Source organism: Haliaeetus albicilla, chromosome 27, assembly GCF_947461875.1.
Source record: "Haliaeetus albicilla chromosome 27, bHalAlb1.1, whole genome shotgun sequence".
NCBI lineage: Eukaryota > Metazoa > Chordata > Aves > Accipitriformes > Accipitridae > Haliaeetus > Haliaeetus albicilla.
Genome location: NC_091509.1, coordinates 20,018,375 through 20,023,671, shown reverse-complemented (window position 1 = coordinate 20,023,671; position 5,297 = coordinate 20,018,375). Strand labels below are relative to the sequence as shown.

The 5,297-nt window shown below is 43.4% G+C and overlaps 1 long non-coding RNA gene across 1 annotated transcript; it reads right to left on the bottom strand.

Annotated features, from left to right (window-relative positions):
- Nucleotides 1-1,465: 1,465 nt before the first annotated feature.
- Nucleotides 1,466-4,634, bottom strand: LOC138682407 (uncharacterized). The gene is made up of 2 exons (XR_011322510.1): nt 2,603-4,634; nt 1,466-2,189 (listed from the first exon to the last, which is right to left on the bottom strand). It is a non-coding gene; the product is annotated as an uncharacterized lncRNA (long non-coding RNA).
- Between the last annotated feature and the right edge of the window lie 663 nt (nt 4,635-5,297).

Genomic DNA, 5,297 nt, shown 5'->3' with positions numbered 1-5,297 from the left:
CCTATGCAATTCTCTGATATTTTGGTTCAAAATCTTTTGAAGTTTTCCCAACCTTTTCAAAATACGATTTATAACAAGCAACTGGCAGGCACCCCTCCTCGCACCCTCATCCTCTGGCCAGCTCCATCCCCCTCCTTTTCAAACACTTTCAATCTGTCCTGAGACCTTTTAAAAGCCCCGTGGAATCCTGGCTGCATCCCAAGGGGCGTTTCTGAAAGGATGCTGTGGGAGCTTTGCTGGGGAGGGGGGAGTCTGCTGTCCCCCTGCGCTGGTTCACCTTCCCACAAAGGCTGGGCAAAGCAAACAGCTCTTTTCTAGAATGGGAGAAATAAACTGCTGCTTGCTCCAGAGCGAGCTGGCAATGAAAAACTGATAAATTCCTCATCTTCAGGCCTGGGTGAGTTTGAAGCAAAATAATTGTTGCTTTCCTTTGAACAGGGAATTGGAGAGGCCCAAAAAACAGTGACTGGAGTTAGAAGGAAAAGAAAAATGGATTATTTTAAAGACAGGCTTGGCGGGGGGGGGGGGGGGAGGGGGGGGATTCCTGTGCAGAGAAAGGGGAAAAACAAGTTTGTAATTTTTAATTTTTTTTTTTTCTTAAAATACAGGATAACCAGTTCACTGAAATGAGAATTAAGCATCCTCCCCTCCACTCGGTTTTAAAAAAAAAAAAAAAGTCAAAACCAGAAAACAAGCAAGCAAGTAAAAGCACTCTGGAAGTTCAGGGGAGTTGAAGCTGCAAGTGACAGTACGTTTAATATAATGTGGGCAAATCTGAGGACTGTGAAGAAGGAGAGACCTGGGCCAGTCCTGGTCTCACGTACTTTGGTGAGAGGAGCTGGAAATGTGCAACCTGTTGTCAGCTTTGACTGATGTGACTTCAGGAATTTGATGAGAAATTTTAAACAACAGATTGGCGAGGCAGAGCTCCGTGTCACTGAAGATACGATAGCATTCAAGGGTGACCATGGCAGTTAGTTTAAGGGAAAGAGTTTTGAAGAACAGATGGTCTTCTCTTATTGGGCTTTTTTTTTTAATTAAAAAAAAAAAAAAAGTCACAACAGAGCAATGCACATAGCCAAGACTCCCTGATTTCCACCAGCAAAGGAATTAATGGATAACCATCTGAGCCATCTGAAGTACTTCCAAAATCTAGAAAATGATGTTCAGAAGAGAAAGATAAGGTTTCCTCTCTGAAAATTCAAACTTTGAACGACAGCAAATCACCCACCTACCCCCCTTGTCCAGTCTTGCTAGCTAAATGCAGTAATTAAACATGAGTTTTTAAAAGAACATTGTATTCACTGGAAACAAGAAGCTGAGGAGGTAATAGGACAACAGGATTCATGCTCATCACTTCTAGTTATTTGAACCAAAAGCCTAAATCAGACCTGATTAAAATAGGGACTCAAAACCAGATTCAACAAAAACTAGATATATTAAACAAATACAAATGTGACAAGAGTCACGATTCAATTATTAGGAGTCCATCTTTTAATTGCTCATTAAGATGACAGCGTGTATCTTTGTCTACATACATTTAGCAAAGCCTTTTTACTTTGACAGCGCATAAAATTATCCATGCCAACTGTATATCTCTTACTTTTTATGTCAACTTTAGAGTTGCCAGTTTTTCATTATCCTCTTGGTCACAAATTAATAAAGAGGAACAAATTTAATAGCAGCCTCAAACCTTCAGAGATTATGTCAGCCTTGTGTATCTGTGCCAGTTAAATTACCATTTACTTCTGCTTAAATTTAATGTGGTCATCTTCATACAAACACACACATATTTAAAGCCTGCTCTCAGCGTACAGCATTTGCACACCGAGAGGCTGCTCTGAAAAGCTGACATGGAGCTCAGACTTGAACTTTTCGAACCGCAGCACTCCAGCCAAGATGCAGCAAATGGAGAGGGCCAAGGTCAAGAGCTGCAGACACGCAGGGGTTTTCTGCCGGTGCCGTTCTCCCGTGTCGTTACCAGCTGGGATGTCTATGGACGAGCCTCTGCAGCAGCGGCATGTCCTTCGGGTGGTCAAAATGGGTCGAGGCCCGCATCTAGGTAGGTGCTGCCCTTGGTGACCCGTCCTTCTCCGGCTTCACCGTGTTTTAGTAAACGATTGCTCTGTTTGGTAAGTGCCCACCAACGCTGGATGCTGGATTGCAGCACTTCGCCCCTGCCTTCGTAGCTGTAAGCCCCAAATAATAAAAAAATAAATTGTAAAAGATGTTTTATACCAAAGGAAATACTAAACGTAGAAACAGTGGTTTGATTCATTTCACAGCTGTAGTCTTTTTTGATTTGTTCGTAATTTTCTACACTACTGCTTCCAATTTGATACTGTCTGGGCCTCGGATGACAATGAGAATGGGATAACAGATGATGAGCTCAAAATACTGAACACAATCATACTCGCCCTACGTGTACCCACAATCAATATGTCACTTTGAGGAAGGAACCATCAGCCACTGGGCAAAGTTTGGAATATAAAATGTCACAGGAACTCAAGGCACATTTCTTATTTCTTAGGAGTTGTCAGAGCAGCTGGCTTGTTGCTGTGTAGGGGATATGTGGAGGGTTCAAATAAATAGCCCCAGATACCTGAATTAAAACAGACGTGGCAACTTTCAGCAGCTCCCTCCATCTCCATTGCCCTGGGAAACCAGACGCGCAAGGCTGACGGTAGGGCTAACGGCGGGACCGGCGAGAACAGGTCCCATGGCCGTTGACCGAACTTGCGGCTTTGGGAATGGCACCTGTTTTCCTCACTTTACCCATCTCTGGATATTTTGTTGGTCTCTTCTCCCAGCTGCACAGGAGAGATCATCAAAGCCAGTGGACAGTGTTTATCTGAAGACAAGAAAGCACTTTGATCCATGGGCACGGATAATAATAAGGTGCTTAGATTTTACCCCAAGCTCCTCGGCTATTTGCACGTACAGTCGAGTCATAGGAAAGTCTTGGTGCACATTCTGGAGCATATGGTGATCTTTCTTTCAAGCTTGTTTTCAAGAGGAAGTTTAAAGTGAGGAGCTTTAGCAGAGCTGTTATGACGCAGGCTGCACAGCAGAGAAGTAGGCAGTCGGTCAGAGGTACGGGACTCCTAATCCACGTCGTCAAAACTCCCCGTATCAGAGAGAAAGAAGCAGATGAACGGAACAGGTGACGATGAAAATATATGCACCAAAAAAGAAGAAAAACCAGCAAGAAATGTGAGCCTGCCTCATCTGAAACATTTGAAAAAGTTTTCTAAAGCATCTTTGTGTTTTATCTCGTCGCTTAACAGGTTTTACTTTATGCCTGTGCATATCTACGCTGTATATCAAGTTCAAGAAATACATATGAGCAAGGGTGAATTGGCTACAGATTCCTTAAATTGCCTCTGCAGACAGATGGCCAGCAAGCAGGCTGGGAGGGAGAGTACAAGCAAGGAGGATGTCGTTCTTCAAGAAAAATTAAGAAATGTAAATGACACCATCAGTGCTAAGAAAGACAGACCCCTGCAAAGCATGAGCCAGGCTCAGTTCAAACAGCAATTAAATGATTTAGAGCAAGACTCTGATCATTTACAATTTTTAAAGGTGAAAGGTGTGATTTTGGTAATACCTTAAAATTAAAAGGCCAGCCACTCCATCTTTAAAATGATGGTTTCTCTCCTGGAAGACTTATCTCATTGTCAGTCCATTACCAGCCAGCCAGAACCCATCCATACAAAAATAATTGGCTATTGATATACGGTAATGCTGAAAAGTTATTCTTATTTTTGTTCGTTGCTACAGAAAGATGTCCTCTCTAGCCTACACTTTCAATCATTATAAATGCTACTGTGAAAAACTAAAAACACTTTTCTGAGATAGATTAAGATCTACTTCACAAATAAATGTATTTTATCACTAAGAGAAGAGGCAAATGTCACTGATACTGAGTGTTTTATACACAGTAGAGACCACTTAGGCTGGAATTTTCCCCTGATGGTGAATTAATGTCACTGGCTATGCACAGTCCCCTCCGCACGAGCAGGCTCCAGTGCCGGGTTTATACCTGCTGGACACACGTGAAGAATTGTCTCTGAACCACCACAGCAGCCCCTCCTTTTCCCTTGCCTGTCGTGAGCTAGAAGAGGGTAAAAAGGACGGTTTACCTTGAAAAAGGATGGTTTACCGGAGAGGGGCAGGCACCACTGCTCTCCACCGGGACCGAGGTCCCATCTTCCCCTTTGCTCAGAAAAGGGTCGCATCCTGCACACGGCTGCAGCGCTTGGGTCCTGGAGGAACCGGCAGCCTGGGAACAGCAAAACCCACCACCACCACCGGCCATCAGGCCCCGTAAAATATTATTTGTGCGCAGGCTGGGAAGTTTGCACTCCGGCTGTTAAAGCCGTGACGAGCCGGTGGCAGATGCTGCACTTGCCAGCTAAGCACCCCTCAAGAATAGCTAATAAAACCGGAGGACATTAGGCTTCGCAATGCTGTATTTTAAAGATAAAGAGTCTCTGGTTGGGATCGTGCTAAGATTTTTACCTTCTTGTGGACAGCTCTTTGGCTGCGCTGTAACACAATCTTGAGCTGAACTAAAACAACGGGTTATAAAATCCTGGCTGGGACAACACACAGGGAGATGTACACGGCAGAAGGGGAAATAATGGAGCCTGACAGAGAATTTTTGGGACCATAGTTTGAGGCAGTAGTCGAAATTTCTCATGCTCAAACACACACCAATACAAAAGCAAGGTGTTGAATGGCTTCAACAAATCTGTCTTGGGACCTTGTGTAGGCATTGATTTTTGGTTGTTTTGCCTTACTTATGGCCGTTCATTTGTAACAGTTGTTGATAAAATGTTTAAAGAAGTAATTTAATTTTACATTTGTTTCAGCTGCTTATAGAATTATTTTTCCTTCTGTGTTTTTCTCGTTTGGACAAATTTCTACTGTCACTCTTTGCAACACAAACAGTTGTGTTGCTATTAGAAGCTTATCACTCTTAGTAATTGTTTGTCCTGGGTTTGGCTGGGATAGAGTTAATTTTCTTTCTAGTAGCTGGTATAGTGTTATGTCTTGGATTCAGTATGAGAAGAATGTTGATAACACACTGATGGTTTCAGTTGTTTCTCAGTAGTGTTTATATTGAGTCAAGGATTTTTCAGCTTCTCCTGCCCAGCCAGCGAGAAGGCTGGAGGGGCATAAGGAATTGGGAGGGGACACAGCCAGGACAGCTGACCCAAACTGGCCAAAGGGGTATTCCATACCATGGGATGTCATGCCCAGTATATAAACTGGGGGGAGTTGGCCTGGAGGGA